Source organism: Ambystoma mexicanum, chromosome 3p (genome assembly GCF_040938575.1).
Source record: "Ambystoma mexicanum isolate Mex_15411 chromosome 3p, UKY_AmexF1_1, whole genome shotgun sequence".
Taxonomy (NCBI): domain Eukaryota; kingdom Metazoa; phylum Chordata; class Amphibia; order Caudata; family Ambystomatidae; genus Ambystoma; species Ambystoma mexicanum.
Window position 1 is genome coordinate 1008333668 of NC_090925.1, and position 19518 is coordinate 1008353185.

Here is a 19518-nt window from a genome sequence, read left to right on the forward strand (position 1 = left end):
TCCCATGCCACCCTTCATACCCACACCAAGATGCCCCATCTCTCGGTCTAGACCTGTACTATGTTTCCCCCCTCCCTCCACACACCTAGATGCCCCATCCTGCCTTCCACACCCATAACAAGATACCCCACCAGCCCTCCATCCCAGATCCCACCAATATACCCCATCCTTCTGAACCAGACCCCACCTAGATGCCCCCATTCCTCCCCACACACCAAGAAACCCCATGCCACCCTTCGTACCCACACGCAGATGCCCCATCCCTCGATTCACATATTCAGATGTCCCAATTGTTATCTCTCCAGATACATTCCCCAATTCTCTATTCATACAGATGCCCCAGCCCTACATGTTCCCATCTACACCCAGATGCCCAACCCCACATTCACACCAAGATGCCCCATCCCACATTCAGGCGTGCATGCCGCATTCTTCCCCACCTTGTCCATCCATACCCAGATGCTCCATCCCTTCATTCAAACCCATATCCCCATCCCTCCTTTCCATTTAAACACATGCTGCACATTCACATGCCACCAATCATCCCACCCATCCCAAGTGCCAAATCCGTTCCTTAAAGCTCAGCCACCACCGCCCCTCCCTCCAGACTCGTGTAGTCGGGCAATTATTGACTAGAGAGTATATTCAGGCTCTGTCCCCCTGCCTTCCACAAAAGAAACTAAATTATAAGATAAGAAAGGACACATTTGAAACTGCACTTTAAATTCTCCTGGAAATGCAGCTGACACAAAGAATAATAGGGAACAGATATGGCATTAACTTGCACAATAAGTGTGTTTTAAAATAGAATAGATTAGGGACAGGAAGGCATGTACACAAGATAGGGACTCATCTACACAAGTAGGGCAGAAAATTGTAGGTAGATAAGGTTGCTGCTATACATAGAAAGGGAAATAATGTGACAGGCATGCACCAGGAAATCAGTAGATAGCAAAGCAAATTTGTCCTACACAAGCACAGCAGAGAATTCAGCTCTGTAGCTTTAAGAGGGGCCCCAGCTAAGCACGCTATTTGAAACAAATACATTTAATTCAGGAAAAATGTGTGCTGCAGTTGCTGGATATAGCTGCCTCAAAGGAATTTCTAAAGACAGAACATTGTAGGGGAGGGTTACATAACGGAACAAGAAACCATTGTCTGGGCAGCGACTGTTCGACCATTATGGTAAATCAGTTATGACAACATTGCAGACTATTTGTAGTTCATGGGACGAACGAAGCATCTCAGGAAACCTATTTGGCTGACAAATTAATGTCTCAACAATCGGCTAGGTGTGACAGAGAAACACGGATGTGGCAAAAAAGATAAATAAATGCAGCAACAAAAAAGAATGTTAACATGGTGAAAGCGGCATGCTCTCTATCATGCCGCCTTTTAACTGATGAGCATATGCCCTTTTCACCGCAGAAGTAATTTAGAGCTTACCAATAATATTCAAGCATGATGAGCTTGTACATGTTTATGGGATGTTTTATGGGTGGGACCTTAGATAGAGAGTTACCCAATCAGTACGGGTGGACAGATAGATACTATATGTAGCTTAGCAATTAAGACCAATCAGCAGTAGAGATAGGTTTTCATAGCTCAGTGATTATGATGACATCAGAGTGACTCATTTGCATTATATAAACTGTGTTTTCTGTTCAAACGGGGAAGAATTTGAGAGAGAGAGAGAGAGAGAGAGAGAGAGAGCTTTGCTGTTGATTTTGTGCTCTCCCCAGTTTTCGCATACTTCCAATAAAGCTGGATTACCTTGCATTTGGCATACCACAATCCACTCTGGTTGTCTTTTTATTGGCAAATACCAGGTAGTGGGCTATACTGTTTTTGAACCTTTGATTTCATCTGGTAGCAGAGGATGCTTTGGAGTTTTGTGGACTTTGGGGGGCCCCACGCCGCCACTCCTTTTTTGACAGCGGATCGGTCAGGAGAGCAGTATTTTTTGTGCACAACTTAACAGGAGGACAGGAGGAGCCAGTGTTGGAGTGGAATCGTGCCTGGTCTTCCACTGCCCGCTGGAAGCAAAGAAGGAGATGGCAAGTTGAGGGGACCCCAGTGCCCGCAATCCTCAGAGGTCCACGGAAAGTGAGTCTGCTATGTGCATGGTAATGTTTGGGGGGTTGGGAAATTTATTGTATGATGTTTAAGAAACAATGAAGCTGATAAAGGATATCCCTTGACAAGGTTTTGGAAGGCTGCCCAACCTTCTTTTGAGGGTTCATTAAAAAGAGATAGAGAGATAAGGATACCGCGGGGCAAAAGAAAAAACAGAAGATAGCTGTATTTTATTATGTTGTATTGTGTTTTAATTGATTAATTGGTTGAATGCCGGCCTTGTTTTCTGTTGTAAGGTATGTCCTGTAGAGGTGGTTTTGCTTGTGTGTTGTGAGCGTAGCAGATAGTATTGTTTGATAGAAGTTGATGTGGTAAGTATGAACATTTAGATTGTGAGCAAATTTTGTTGTTGTGACCCAGAGGTAGGATTTGGACATTGGGGCGTGGCCCCAGACAATGAAAACTGATTTAATAGGTGGTGTTTATTTGAAGTGGGGAGGAGGTGTAAGGGAAAAGTTTGAGTGAATTGTGAAAAATATTTTTGTTCTGATTATTGGTAAGCTGAAACACTATTTGTATTGTTTATTCTGTGTAAGTGCCATGCTGTGTGCTGCTTAAAAGTTGTCACTGTGTCAGAAACCCCAATAATTCACCTATGCGAAGCATTCCCTAGATATAGTACTAAAATCATTAAGTATCATGCTGAATGGGTGAAAGGGACTGCTGGAAATATGTACATGTCATGGCCACAAGAAGGCATTCACTCTAAAGATGTACTCCAATACATGGACATGTAGGTGATTACCCAGTTTAGTGTAAAGTTGACATTGGATTCGTGCTAGTGAGAATGTGTATGTATGGTGGAATGAACTTGACAATGTCAAATTTGTGGGACTTATTGTGTTTTTTATAGCAAACAGTATATGTTTGTCTGTGTTTTCTAATACATTAATTTGTATATGAAAATTGTGCGTTAGCATTATCCTTCCAACCTCACTACCAAAGTCCATTTTTTGTTTATCACTATACTGCTTACCTGGATAACCTTTGCTGTTACAGGTACCCTTATATTCTATATGACGCTGAGGTAAGGCCCCCTGCACCCCAATCTCAGTTTGTAAATTGTGCATTTTTGTCCTGTGATTTTGGATTGCATCGGCACTGTGTACGCTTCTTGCCTACCCATCCTTGTTGTGTCCCCGCCTTGTGTCCTGCCCTGTCCCCCAATTGGCTAGCTGCATTTCCTCCCAAACTGGGACCTAGTCCCTCGTTCGCCACCTCCAGCACGGCACTTTGGTCCCTGGTGACGCTGAGGTGAGGCCCCTTACACCCCAATCCTAGTTTGTAAATAGTGCATTTTTGTCCTGCGATTTTAGATTGCATCGGAGCTGTGTGAACTTCATGCCTGCCCTTCCGTGTTGTTTCCCCGCCTCATGTCCCGCCCCCTCTCCCGATTGGCTAACTGCATTTCCTCCCAAACGGGGACCTAGTCCCTCATTTGTCACGTCCAGCCTGCTACTTTGGTCCCTGGCTACGCTGAGGTGAGGCCCCCTGCATTCCAATCTTAGTTTGTAAATTGTGAATTTTTGTCCTTTGATTTTGGAATGCTTTGGTGCTTTGTGCGCTTCTTGCCTTCCCTTCCGTATTGTTTCCTCGCCTTGTGCCCTGCCCCCTCCCCGATTGGTTGAAAGGATCCCATTAGTATCATAGTGCTAGGGCAGCCCTCTGCCCGTTGCAGCCCCAGCATCTATGGGCCCCAAGGCAAAGGGCAGCTCCTACAGTGGTGGCTCTACACTGTGTCTGCAGGTGTCAGCAGGGGAAGCAGCCTCCCACTAACAACCCAACCTAAAAATGCTAACTACCCCTTTAACCCTCAATCACAAATATAACCAAACAAACCCACTGCACACCAGTACCTAATCTCTTCTGAACTACAAGCCCAAGGAATGGGACCAGCAGCGCTCCCATGTAGTTCCATGGATGCACTGGCAAACTACGCCTATTTCCCAAAACAACATCCAACCTGTTCCTTCCTACCACCCTAGTCACCTAGGTGGTTGCCAAGGTATAATTCCACCCACAAAAATCAGTCGCAAGTCCAAAGAGTATCCAGACGCGCAAAACGAGGAACAGATGACTGTCAACCAGCATCAACAGGCAAAGTAGGGAGAATGACAGGTAGTAACTACTACCACCACCCCCCTGGCAAAAGCCAATTAAACTTACACTCCCAGAAAATAATTGGGAACCAAGGGTGAACATAACACACACAGTAATGCTGAGGTACCTGGTGTGTGGCCAAACCAGGATTTGCTCCCACTATCCAGGAACCTCAGATCTAGGTGTTTTTATTAACTGCCAGCCATTCTGCGAGAATTCTACCTTTTTCCCACGATACAGGAAACTCAGTTCTAGGTGCTTCAAATATTTTGGTGGAATCTGGGCCTTTCTCCCACTACACAGGAAAGTCAGTTCTAGCTGCTCCAAATCTTTTTATGAAATCTAGGCCTTTCTCCCACTATACAGCAAACTCAGTTATAGCTGTCTTATTAACTGCCTGCCTCTCCATAAACTCTATTCACCTTTGATTTACTGCCTGCCATTTTATGATACCAAGGCCTTTCTCCTACTATACAGGAAACTCAGTTCTAGCCGTCTTATTGACTGGTTGCCTCTCCATCCACACTATGTGATTTTATTGAAACTTCAGCTCAGCGACCTTGAAAGCGAACCAACAGGATGCCAAACTATTGTTACAATAGATTAAACTCAATTTCCATGTTTGCTACATGAGTCATTGGCAGTCTACAGACACCTTCCGTCATTTAAGTGCTTTAGGCGTCATTACTATAAGGTAAACAATTTTTGTGGAATTCATTGTGAGATCACATTCTCGTGTAAGTGTAAGGAATCTAAAAAGTCCACGATGGTGCAGGTTAGCTTGATGTTATGCCCGGCGACTGCGTAAGACCACCAGTTCTGGTTTTCAGAATCAACAGGTAAGAATTCCTCTAAATGACACAAGCGTTGTGAGGTTATGGCAGGGCATCCAGTGATTAAGTGTTCCGTGGATTCAATTTGAAAGTTGCAAAATCAACAGTGCTTGCCATTGGATCTGTTAATGTGTCAGAGAAATTGCATTTCCCTTGTCTTCAAGACATTCAGGCGCATCCTTAAAAATTGCTCACGATGATGTCGTGAAGGACATGTTGTTAAATATCGACATTGGGCATTAAGTTTATGTTCTCCGATGCCTGTACTCAAAAACGTTGGCATCGATTTCAGTAAGTCAAAGTTCTGAATCCCACACCACAAGTCGAGCTTCTTTTTGACGTTTTGAGGTTGACTGGTCAGGTCAGCTATAGTCAGGTCGGCATTAGCCAAAGCTGCTTCCAGTAGCTGCTGCCATTCTGCCAAGAGGCCCGATCGCTCACTGCTCGGCGTGTGCCCAAAGATTTGGTATTGCGGGATCAGAGGGTTCAACTTCATCTTACGTAACACCATCAATGATTTCCACATGACACAGTTGTGTACTGAGGTTAGTGAAAGTTCATAACAAAGTGAGGTCATTGAGGTGTAAGGAGGCAAGTTCAATACTCGACACCAAAATAAACCTTCAAGTTTCTGCCAAAACTGGGCGTCGATATTCCAACCCGATTCGGACCCAAAAGTGATGGCTGGAAGAACCTTTTGTACATAAAAAGTTAAGATAAGTTCAAGTGAAAATTTTCCGTACGACTTGTTTATCTTTAGAGCATGAATGCTGAATTGAGTCATTCGGTTGACAAGATCAAGCTTCCAATGATGTTTGTTTATGGATGTGTTAAATGTTATACCAAGGTATCGGATTGACTTCAATGATGTGTCATTTATTTTCCACGAAAAAGCCTTTTGTTTTTTTGTGCCACCAGCTCCAATGGTCACGATCTTAGTCTATTCCATGTTCACAACAAGGTCGTTCTTGATGAGATACTCATGCAGGTTGGTAAAAAGACGTTGAAGACCAATCTGTGTGAGGTCTAATAGAACAAGGTCATCTGCATAAGATATGCAACACATTTCTGTGTTGTTGATCTTTGGCGGAAAGCAACAAACAGATTCCAGATGTATTGCAAGATCGGAGATGAACAGTTGAAAAAGTTCAGCAGCCAGAGGGCTACCCTGTTTCACCCCCTTTTCAGTTGTTATTTTCTTCGAAAGGTCTCCTTGATTATTTAGGCAAATCCGTATGGCGGTGCGTGAATGTAGCTCTCTGATTGGTTGCAACAAGTTTTGCGGGCAGTTTCATTTTAACATTTTCTGCCAAAGCTTGCCGCGATTGACGCTATCAAATGCACCCCAGAGATCAATAAAAGCCAGATGCAATTTTCTTTTTGCCTTTAAGGTTTCGGATTTCAATATGTTTAGTAGCAAGAGATTAACTTCTACTCCTACTCCCTTAGTGAAGCCAGTTTGGTGAATATCGTAGATCTCTTCACGTATCGACCACTGGAAAAGTCGTTGTCGCAAAAAAGAGGCAAACAATTTTCCTATCGTGTCCAACAGGGCAATCGGGCGATAGTTGTTGGGATCTGCCCGATTGTCTTTCTTGTATATGGGCACGATGATGGCTTCACGCCAAGACTCAGGGACCGTCTTAGAGGACAATGAGGAAAACAAGGCTTCTATGAAAGCTGACCATTGGGCTTCATTTCATTTTAACATCATGTTAGATATCATATAGCACCAGCAGGGTGCGTGTTTTTCAATGCACGTATTGCAATTTTGATATCATCTAGGGAGATTTGCAGGTCCCATGAGGTCAAGTTTTGATGTGGAACTGTCAATGGTTCATTCAGTGGACTACTGAAAATGTTCAAGAAATGAGTCTCCCATTCAGCTGCTTCAATTTCATTTGACAAAAGGGACGAGTGATGCGAGATTCCTGTATTCAGGATTGCCCAAATTTCACGTGAGTTCTTTGAAACTAGTTGTTTCATGATTAATTCTGCTTTGTCTTGTTCGATTATCATTTTTTGGGATTTTAGCCAGTTCCTGTATGTTTGTCGTCGCACTTGAATTGCACGCTTAAGATTGGTGTCACACGATCTTTTGAGAGCTAGATTTTTTAAGACTCTTATGTCTCGACGCATTAGCCTCTTTGCATTTGTTATCAGTGAGGTTTAGAGATGACTATGAGATATGCCCATCACCCTGTCAGCTACTTTGACGGTGACGAAATTGGCCAGATCGGTGCATAGTCAACAGACAAACCTGCGTTCTGTTTGAAGAGTTGTTGACTTAACGTGTAAATTTGAGAATCGTTCATCCGAAGTCGGTTTCCCCCTGCATTCACCGATAATGGAAAAGCGTAGATCTTTGTGCATTGAGACCATTCCAGCATGCAGGAAAAGCACAACAATTTGTGATCGCTGTTTATCATTTTGTGTACCACTAGTTTCAAATCTTGGGCAAAAAGAGTTTCAGATACCCAAAAGTAGTCAATAATAGATCTTGATTTTAGATTTGACCAGTTTGCACGGGGAGGTTGATCGCCTTTCACATTGTCGTTGACCATTTTACAATTTCTAATTTGCAATGCCGAACTCCACAACTGACCTCTTACGTTGACTTCATCACTCGGTAAGGGATGAACAACTGGGATAAATGGTCAATTTTAAACCAGGTACAATTTTGGTCACCACAACATATGATAGAGATGTTTAGGTACGATGTTATAATCTCGTCAATGTAGCATGTGATGGAATTTATAAAACCCATTGTGAAGATTTTATCAGGATTCCAATACCCGTTTATGATTAATAGATGTTTCCTTGTGGGTATGTTTTCGTCACCAGTCCGTATCAAGACAGCTTCGACAAAAGGATTTGGACAAAGGGAGTTCACGATTGACCACCTGGGATTGATTTTGATTAATGTCAAGAGGCCTGAAGATGGTTGCCCTTGTGCATTCTTAATGGCAGGGTTCATTAGAGTAACATAGCCATCTCTTGATGGAGCCTCACTTAACCATGTTTCCTGAAGACATATTGCGAGGACTTTTTCCAAGGGGACATCAAAACTGTTAAATAAGTGAGTGAATCCTCTAGTGTTCCAGGATCGGAATTCACATAGCTGGTCACATGCAACTTGTCGTGGCTAGTTGCAATTCATTGGGGACTTCAGCATGTTATTGGTGTAAGCAGAGCGCCTTTAGTCATTAGTATCAGTTTGACCTGCATTAACAGGAACATTCATGGCGTTGCGTATTGCGGTGCGTCTATCAGATTGGAGATCCTGCGACTCGGACCTCAACCTCGATTTTCTTGCACTTGAGCAAGTGATAGACGGTTCAAGAGTTAAATCAAAGCCGAGTACAAGCAGGTCCTCTGCCGCTTTCAAGATTGTTTTGCGAACTGAGGCAGAAACAATATGAAGTAGTACTTGATCACAACATTTCTCAGTAGCATACTCTACGATTTTAATGTCGTCCGACATGATAGTACGAAGTGAGGGAATGCTACTGAAGAGTTTCATCACGTTTTGGAGATTCAAGTTTATTTCCTCATCCTACGAATGGAGATTCTGAAGCCGTAATTTACAGTTTTCAGAACTAGACCTTTCAACCTGATGAACACGGGAAATTAAATGAGCTGAATTGTGTTTCTGCACACTAGTTTGTTTGGGATTCCATCTTGAGATCACTGGCATTTTGTGAACAGGAGAACCTCTCTTTCTTATCGATGGCTTGTTGCTTTGCTCAGCCTGTTTTGTGGTTTTTGATTTGTTCTGAGTATCTTTTTCAGCACGACCGCTCATCTCGTCACTGTCCGGAGTTAGCTCAGGTGGCTCAGCGGAATAAGTTGATAAATTCAGTAATGGATCCAGATAACTCTGTTATGGACTCTTCAACATCGGATGCAACTCTACGTCGTTTGTTTGAAGGTACAATGGAACGGCGTCGTGTGAACGACGCAAGGTCCTCTATTTCGTTGTCTACCGGGATCGAAGAGGACAATGGCACATTCCTAGTGAACAGCCCGGATTTGATCATAGGGGCCATATTTCTGATGAATTTTTGTTGTTTCATTGGACCATGAACTCTTTTTGAGTCTTGCGTTCTTTTGATTGGCAGTTGTTTCTGTACATTTTTTTGCTTCGTGGTCGTTTTAGGATCAGGCATCAGATTTAAAGCAATTGATTTCGCGGCTCCCTCAAAAATCCCGAAAGACATCGGTAGACTAACCGAGTTGGGGCTTGTGTTTTGACAGGGGATCTGAGGTAGAGGCCGACTTGGTTGCTCAGAGATTCCAACTGTTAGGTCATTCCCGTTCAGAGGAGGATTTACAAAGTTACTTTTCATGGGCTCAGAGGCAGTTTGAATCTTGTGAGAGTGTGAGACATCTTTTTGAACTGTTCTCTCTACCACATCGTCTGAATTTGTTGGTTGCAGAGCAATTTCTGACGTGGCTTTTGACTTCACATACTTCGCGCTGTTGCGGGAGGTGTGCAGTTGATTATTAGATTGAGGCATACCTCTGAGATCAGTGGATGTTACATCATGAGCTGCAGGAATTGCTGCTTTCTTAAACGGCCCAGCAGTTGAGTGTCGCATCCATTTAACAGCCTCAAGGAGGCCTTCTGACAGGGTGTCATTCTGGCAATGATGTCGCGCTGCCAAGTTGCTCAACCTTTCTTGCCAACAAATGGTTTGATCAGCTTTGCGTAGAAGTTGGCTCTGAAGAAACAAGTTCACTGATTCAAAAGTTTCGATTTTTTCTTTTGGATTTGCGATTAGCGAGGTCTGATCCTTTAAGGCATCAAAGAGTGATTTGCACATCTTCAGAAAGGGAGCAATGCAGTTGATGATGCTGCTAAAACGTTGTTATAGATCTGCATGGCAGCTGCCAAGGGGAGACTAGGTTTAGAACTCAAACCTGAGCTCTCATTCGTAGTCGAATGCAAACTTGTTCCCGTCTCAGAATGGGAATCACCCATTAGTGAGGTGTTTATGGCTGGCATAGCACGTGGGGCACTCTTTGAATTTGTTGATGTGGTTCGTGTGCCTGTTGGTCTCGGGTTGCTTGAGGATGCCTTGCTGTTTCGCTGTACTGAGGATTTACGGTGAACATCCGGATGTAAGATGTCGTCAAACGTGCATACTGCTGAAGCCTCGATATTAGTCAATTCTGACAAGGGTGCACGTTCTGCATCGGAACTCTGATTGCCTTTAGGTTGTGTTTCAAGGCTCTGATGACCAGAATTAATCAGAAGTTGCACAGGTACTCGAGGTGTAGTTTTGCTTAACTGACTCTCTGGACTGTCGGTCATATTAGAGAAAGACTTTCTCTGCATTACGTCAGGAGTCATTGAAAGGTTTTCGTTCACATCATTCTTTTTGTGAATGATAGAGTTGGAGCTTGAGCTTTTAATGAAAGCATAGGGACCCGGTTGTTTCTTAGAATTGGACTCATCGTCAGTTCCATAAACTCTTTTTAAAGGGGACATCAGCGTCTCAGCAGTTGTTTTTTTAATAGAAGTAATCATCCTGGGGTAAGACATATTTGCATCCTCATCTTGGGAAGCATCCATTAGCTCGGAGTCAGTACAATCAAAAGGAGAAAAGAACACGTCGCCGGTTTCAGGAGTAGCTGTTGTTTTCTCCCTCTCGCCTGACGTAAGCAGCGTTAAAGGAAGGGGTCTAGACGAAACGGGAGGTAGATCATTTAGAGTTAAAAGTTTAAACTGCTGCTGCTGATGTTTATTGACTTGACACGCTTCCTGGGCTGCGTCAGCCGAAATGTTGTCAGAAGCGGTCATCTCACTTGATTGCGCAACTGAAGCAACGTTAGATCTTCGGCGTCGTCCTCGACAATTAAGTTGCGTGGCATTTGGAGATCAGAGATCTCGTCCTCTGTACGAGAGTCTATCACCACCGGCGACCCTGCTACAGGTCCCGGCGTCTCCGCCAACGCAGAGGAGCCGATGGGAAAAGCTGAGGTAGGCGCATGCAAGGGTATCGAAATGTCAGAAGGTGTTTTTTTCAGTGCGCTTACCTTCTTAGGTTTTGTGGAAGTATCAGCTTTCAAGGCGGTCCACGGATTCTGCATACGGCATTGTTGTAGGGTTTTGTGCCTCGTAGCAGGACCCTCGTGGCCGTTGTTCGCTGTGATTTGCGGGCCGGTGCGAACTGGGGCAGACTGGGACTCTGCACCTGGACTCCGCACCGTGCTCCACGCAAAAACTGAGTATTTAAACACCATGTTTGATGAAAATAGAAACAGGACTTGCTTGTCGTGTAGCTCGTCGTGCAGCTCCTCTTACACAAACAGAACAGGGAGACTGGGGCAGACTGGGACTCTGCACCTGGACTCCGCGCCACGTTCCGGGCGAAAACGGAGTATTTAAACACCACGTTTGATGAAAATAGAAACAGGACTTGCTCGTCGTGTAGCTCGTCGTGCAGCTCCTCTCACACAAACAGAACAGGGAGACTGGGGCAGACTAGGACTCTGCACCTGGACTCGGCACTATTTACCTTTGATTTACTTCCTGCCTAGGAGACTCAGTTCTAGGTGCTTCAAATCTTTTTGTGAGACCTAGGCCTTTCTCTCACTATACAGGTAACTCAGTTATAGCCCTCTTATTAACAGCCTGCCTCTCCATCAAGTCTATTTACCTTTCATTTACTGCCTGCCATTTTATGATACCTAGGCCTTTCTCCCACTATACAGTCTCGGGAGAATAGCTCAGGGGCAAAGTGCTCACCTTGGAAGCAAGATGACACAGAGCACCACAGGTTCGATCCCCGCGTCCACGCTTAGAAACCTCTGGTTATTAAGCGTTATAAATAACATATATAATACAGGAAACTCAGTTCTAGCCATCTTATTACCTGCCTGCCTCTCCATCCACACTTTTTACCTTTGATTTTCTGGCTGCCACTTTGGGATACCTAGGCCTTTCTCCCACTGTAAAGGAAATTCAATTCTAGGTGTTTCTAATCTAGTGCCTGCTGCTTTGTGACACATGGACCTTTCCACAACCTTCCAAGAAAGTCAGCTCTAGGCATCAGGATTTAGTGCCTGCGGTTCTGTGATACCTAGACCTTCTACCGCTATCCAGGAAAGTCAGCTTTAGGTGTCCTGATTTAGTGCCTGCCATATTTGATACCTAGGCCTTTCCAGCATTATCATAGAAAGTCAGCACTATGGCCATCCAGATTTAGTGCCTGCCACTCTGTGATAACTACTTCCTCCACCTAGGAAACCTCAAGCAGGGTGCTCCTCTCATTGATTGCCTGCTATCCGTGTTACTTAAGCTTCCCTCCCAATATCCATCACTGACTGCTTGACTGCCGGCCAAAACTAGGTGTCCATCTGACATACTGAGTGCAGCCCGTGCAACCTTGACCTCTCTCACTCTATCAAAGATCCCAAACTCCAAAGGTATCCTGTCACAGTAAACCACTCGGCAAAACTTAGCTTTCCCCACACATCTAGGAATCCCAACCCAGGTGGACCTCACCACTGCATACCATCCTCAATACTAGGCCTCTACCATCACTAAGATCCCCTAGCTATCACCAAACCCAGTAACCATAAACAGATATCTACCAAGTGATACAGGAACCCTTTGTCACCCCATTCTCATTGCAAACCCCTCTTACGCTTAAAAGCAACCTACTAATCAGGCAGACATAATCAAAGGGTCCCCAGAGACCGTAACAAAATGCCCCGACGAAGTACTGGACGCTGCCAAAGAGAATCAGAACAAGGACCAAGCTCAATGGACCCACACCTTCAACCGCTGCAAATAGAAGTCGCCACAACCATACAATGCACCCCAGCAAACAACACAACCAATAGAACAACCATCTCAAGAGAAAAATTGATATACCTTACTCTATACCACGCTAAAAGCATAGAATCTCCAACGAGGATCTAAGGGAAAAATGGCATGATACCAACACCTTCATCCCATATATCACAAGAACACAAGTGCAATGCAAGCAACTGAATCAAAACAAGAAAGACAATGAAGCCAAAGAATACAGCAACCGAACTATCATTCTACCAGACCTACTCAACGATGAAGCAACCTCCATTGAACCCAACCAATCGGACACATTATCACAAAAACACTGCAACGGAACACCAACATTTAAAAACAGGGATCATTAAACAAATCTAAGCACACCAAAATCCACTGCAAACTAATCAAAACTAGGTCTATGGCCAAACATGACATCGGAATCTAGGACCTCTTATGTGACGAAGGTATCAACATCTGATTCATAACTGAAACATGGCTAGATGACAACTACAAAATCACACTCCACAATTGCCTGCCTGAAAACTTCAAGTGCATTCAAGCAAACAGGAAACACAAAAGAGGTGGAGGACTGGCAATAGCCCACAAGGAGCACCTGGAAATTAAACTCGAAGACCCTCTGAACATTGAAAAATGCGAATCTCTAATCCTTCGCCTATCAACAAATCCCAAAATAAACCTGAAATTCCTATTGGTATACAGACCACCAATTTACGATGCAACCTGTGTAGTCGCCGTCACAGAAGCAATCACCAATCTCTCCATCGAGCAGGATCACCACATTATCCTTGGTGACTTCAACATCTGGTTCGACAAAGAAACAACCACCACACAAAATTCATTAGCCAAACAACTGGAAACAATGAAATTACATCAACTAGTCAAAGGAGCAACCCACACGGCAGGACATACACTAGAGGCAATCTTCGCCAACAAAAATCTCATTAGCGCAGCACCTCCAATTCAGATCCTCTGGAGCGACCACCTAATTATCCCTTTCGTGATCATGCTGGCCACACCAATAATCAAGCTACAGGAAAATCTACCAACTATCATGAAAAGAAACTGGTGGATCATCAAAAATTGCAACCTAACTGAACTATTTGAAATCAGCAAACACAAGCAACAACTATGGACGAAACTGACCTGGTCAAAACAACAGAACTTCACAACTGGATCACGACAACAATAGATGAGATTGCCAAAGAAAAACCTTTTACCCCATCACGCAAAAGAGCGACAGCAAAATGGTTAACTCTGCTACTCAGCGTCATGAAAAGGAAAACCTGCAAACATTAACTAGAATGGAGGATTAAAAACGACCATGCAAAGAAATTCAAATTCCAACCACAATTCCTCTCATACAAAAAGGAAATCCAAAAAGCCAAAGGGAAATACTTCGACAATAGAATCAACAAAGCACCAAACACCCAAAAAGAACTGTTTAAACTCATAAGTGAAATTTAAAAAAACCCTGGCTGCAACAGCACTCCAATACCATCGGAGAGATTATGCAACAACCTCGCAGACCATTTCAAAAACAAAATCACCACCATCCAACAGAACACAAAAAGCCGACCACAAATATCAGCTGAGACATTTGTCAAACTGGTAAACAAAAGTAACAAAACAGGCTCCCCCATGGATCCCTACACCCCGGACATATACAAATCAATCCTCGCACAAGGACACCCATGGATTACTACAGAAACCTCTTCAACCACTCAATATCAACAGGGAAAGTGGCACAATCCTCAAATCAGCATACATCAAGCCACTCCTCAAGGACACAGCAGGAAACGTGGATGACCTCTCCAATTACAGACCTATCTCCAACATCCTGTACCCAGTGAAACTACTCAAAACATACATCTACGGAATAACCCAAGAATTCATAGAAGAACATCATCTACTGGACCAGACACAAGTAGGTTTCAGATCAACAAGAGGAAGAGAAACAGCACTTCTCTCAATCGCAGATTCAGACAAAAGCACTGCTCTGATACTTCTAGATCTCTCTGCAGCATTTGACACAGTCAATCACAACATCCTCATCAGGAGAGTGGAAGAAATTGGAATCAGTGACCTAGTCTTACTGTGGATTCAATCTTTCCTAGCAAACAAAATGGAAGAGAAACCATATGGATCAAACCTTTCAAATCCAATACAAGAGAATCCACATGCAGAGTACCACAAGGATCCTCCTTCTCCCCGTTATTATTCAACATTTACCTGGCTCAGCTAATCAAGATCATTAAAAAACACGGCCTCACATGCTACAACTACACTGATGACACACAAATTGTCTACAAAATACAAGACACACAAGCAGAAAACACAACATTAGAGAGCTGCCTTCATGAAATCTACAGCTAAATGAACTTTAACTACCTCAAACCCAACCTGGCAAAACAGAAATAATGAGCACCTCTAAAGATTGAGAAAACAATCAATACATCCCTTGGCCAATGGACCTTGGCACAACACCAGCCCCATCAACGACAGTAAAAACCTGGGAGTCTTGATGGAAAACGTACAAACTCTAGAGTCACAAGTAAACGCTCTAATCAAGAAATGCTTCTTCCTCCTACAAGCAGTAAAAAAGATACTACCATAATCATTGCTATCATCATATCCAGAGTAGACTATGCCAACATCCTATATCTAGGAATGCCAGAGCGACTTCTAAAAAAACTCCAACGCATACAAAATGCGGCAGCCAGGCTCCGGCTCATACTACCATGAAGAGAACACATCACTCCAACTCTGAAAACGCTACAATGGTTACCAATAACAATGTGAATACATTTCAAATCACTGTGCATAATGCACAGAGCAATCAACGGCCAAGGGGCAGAGTTAATAAGAGAGAAGATAAATGTCTACTGCCCAACAAGACCACTCAGATCGAGCCGCGACATCCGTTTGGAACCAAAACCTTACAACAAAAGAAAATTCGGAGGAAGAACCTTCTCCCACCTTGCACCGAAAACCTGGAACGATCTTCCGAAAAACATACATAACACTAGAGATTACCTTATACTTTAAAAAATGACTTCTCGTCCCCATAACTATATGGAACGCCTATGGGGGCACATACACAGCAGTGAAACTACTCATAGAGGGAACTGATCCTCCCTATCTCCCTATTGTAGCTACCACAAGCAGAGGGAGGCCGAATGAGAAATGTGGGGGATATCAGTATACCAAAATGAAACATAGATAAGTTAAGATCACTCTAAGAATAAATATGGAGAGATCAGGAGGGAAGGGTAAGGATGACATTTCAATACAGGCCTAGTCGACAGAGCAAACATAGGAAGCTATGGATCACTGACAGGGAAATGGGTAGGAAGGGAGTTAATGAATGTAAAATATACAGCACCAATACCAGAGCGGGGGACAATGCGTGTCACAACTGGGCACACAAACTTCCAAAATAACTCAGAAGGAAACATGCTGCCCCATCACACATAACACCTAGACGGACAAACTACTATGCCAACTCCATAGGACAATTAGAGACGTGGAACAAAGAAATGCAAATACTAAGAGGAAAAAACCCACTAACCCAGAAACTCAACTTTCCTCACACATCCCTCACACAAAAACCCACACATCCACTTCTATGCACAGCAAACCACACGTACTTCACAACACTGCAACAACTAACAAACAACACATAACTCGCACCAACAGCACATGAGGACCGGCATTGATCTGATAATTCACATCCAAGCTCAGCGCACTGTGAAAACCGAACTGAAGCTGCCAACAGGACACCACCTCTCTCACTTTCCTACTACCACTTCACCCTACTAACCCCAACCCCTGCTTTTTGGTTTACAGATCCGCTAGAGCGCCTACGGGCCAATTCCGTTGGTGACGGTGCACAGAAAAAATACCTTCAACATTAACATGAACATAATTGGCAACAGATTCAGAGGAGCAGGTGATGGAATGTGCATGCTGGTCTTTTAACACATTTCACATGTTTGGATGAAAGTTTTTACATCGGCATGGATGCCTGGACAGTAAAACTTTACACTAATGTATACATGGATTTTATAGTGTCCTAAATGCCCCACAGTAAGGTGGGAATGCACAATTTCCAGTACAACCTTTTGATGGCTTTTGAGTATTACCAATTGTGTTTTTAACATATCCCTTCTTCTTCGGATATTGCTTGTAAAAACACTTCCGCAAGAACTGGATCATTTTGCTGGGCGAAGGCCAAGTCTGGATAGATGGTGGGTTCCTATCCCCTCCTTCCTTTGACGTCAAATGACACATTGGCTTCCCCAAAGCCTAAGTTACACCTCTCGGTTTTATCTGGTTCACTTTCTTTAAACTGAGGAAATAGAGCTCTTTCCAAAATCGCCAGGGCAATTTGATCTCCCCGGTGTACCTCAAAAGGATCTCGCCATGGTTTAGCAAGAGAACCTTCACGTCTCCTCTAAAGTGGGGATCAACAACGCCTGCTAAGACGTCTATCCCAAACATCCACGCTATGACAGATTTTGGGGCTAATCGAATGTAACACCCGGGGGGTTATCAAAACCAAGATTATAGGAATCATTCCTCTCTTCCCTGTGGGAATGGTAGTTTCCCCACTGCTACAGATGTCAAACCCTATTGATTCCTTGGTGGCGATGTAAGGGCTAGATGCTCTTCGACTACGTTTTTTTAAATTGTAGGGTTCCCCAACTCATTTCAATTGAGTCACATCCCACTGTTGACACAATATGTAAGGCACTCATGGTGGCAACAGTAAAGACAGACACAAGTGATCACAGTTCAAGGGTGTTTATTGAACTATAAATAAGGGCGGAAAAATGCCTAACCTAAACCTAAATCTAAGATGGGAGCAAGCGTTGACCATCAAATAAAAAATAACGCGGTCCCAGTAACGCTGTGTCGAAATAAAAAGGCCTATACTAAGAAATACCTATTGCCAATTCCAAACCGCTAATTACAGAAAGAGTGTGGGATAGGGTATCAAAATAAAGGAAACAGTGTTTAAATAATAAGTCAGGATGTGATTTCCTTGGGGTCTCCCTTCTCCACAGGACAAGGTGGTACTTTGGAGCACAGGACACGCTGAAGCCTCTCCTGCACGAGCTGACAGTTCCGTTCCAGCTATCAGGTTCTTTGATGGTAAAAGTCTCTTTCCTTCTAGACCTGATGTATTCAACAAACATACACAAATGTTCTGCTTCACGTAGACTTTGGGTGACGGCTTCACCCCTGGGCCCCCCTCTTCCAGGTGCAGACCCTTCACAATATCGCTTTCAATGATTTCAGAAAAACAGTTCCTTTTTTAGTGGACTTTGTGTGCAAGCATTTCACCCCTAGATCTCCCTCGACCGGGCTCGGATCCCAAATGACAAGGGGGCACTTTCCTTCCCCTCAACCTCGCAATACTTCTCGCTTTCACAAATCTCAATGGCCCTCATTACGACCCTGGCGGAAATCAACCGACCGGACCGCCATAGCGTAAATAGCGTTTCCGCCATTGCACGATGGAGCAAAGTGCGGCTCATTCCGACCCATCGGGCACGAGCACCACGCCATGGCGGAAGTGCAAAGTCCGCGATGGCGGAAATGACCCCAAAACGGCCCACACCGCCGCCGTACGGCGCCCTAGGTGCAATACCGCCACCCATCTTAGCGGACACCGCAGTGAGCGCCAACCGGAAAGTACGGTGACCGTAAATATACGGAAACGGAAGTAAAAGCATGGTCCCGGAACGGGAAACATCACGCCGTAGACCTATAAAACCACAAATTCCACACAACCATTAAAAATACTACCCTGAGACACATCCCAACCCGTCATCCACCCTAGTGAAACCAAGAAAAATGGGAAAAGTAGCGAAGAAAGCGTGCGACCGCAAGCGGCAGGTCCACTTCTCCCGTGAGGAACTCACCGTGCTCACAGAGACCCTCCAGGAGAATGCTGCCGCCATCTTCTCCACGCAAATGACCAGGACGGCACTTGCGAACAAGAAGGCCATATGGGCCCTGGTGGCACAGCGGGTAAGTGCGGTGGGGACCGCACCCCGCAACCCACAGCAATGCAGAAAGCGATGGGACGACCTGCGGATACGCGTCCGTAGCATACTTTCTGCCAACCGCAACATTGCCACAGCTACCGGGGGAGGATCGGAATCACCCATCAAGTTGACCCCCTGGGAAGAAATCTGTGCCTCCACCATTGGAATGGAGAGCATAGAGGGAGTCGGAGGGATGGAGAAAGGAGTGCAGACATCCGAAGAATCAGGTAGGTGTCCCAAATAAAACAATGCCAAAACCACGATGTCCAATCATGTGAAGTACCACGTGCCCACATAGTGCAACAGTAACACATGTCCAGGAGAACGTCCACATACATAGGCCTGATAGCACACTTTAAAACTCACATCAAATACATAAATAATTAAAAATCCTAAAAAACGCCCTCTACACGTGCAGCAGGCACACCCTAACTGCAGGCTGCCAAACAACTGCACCCTCACTCCACACACAAATGAAACCACCTCCAAGGCCCCGACCCAAATCACCCTCAGGTACCACCCCAATGCATGTGATACATTGCCATTCCAATTCCCACAGACCCATTAATAACGC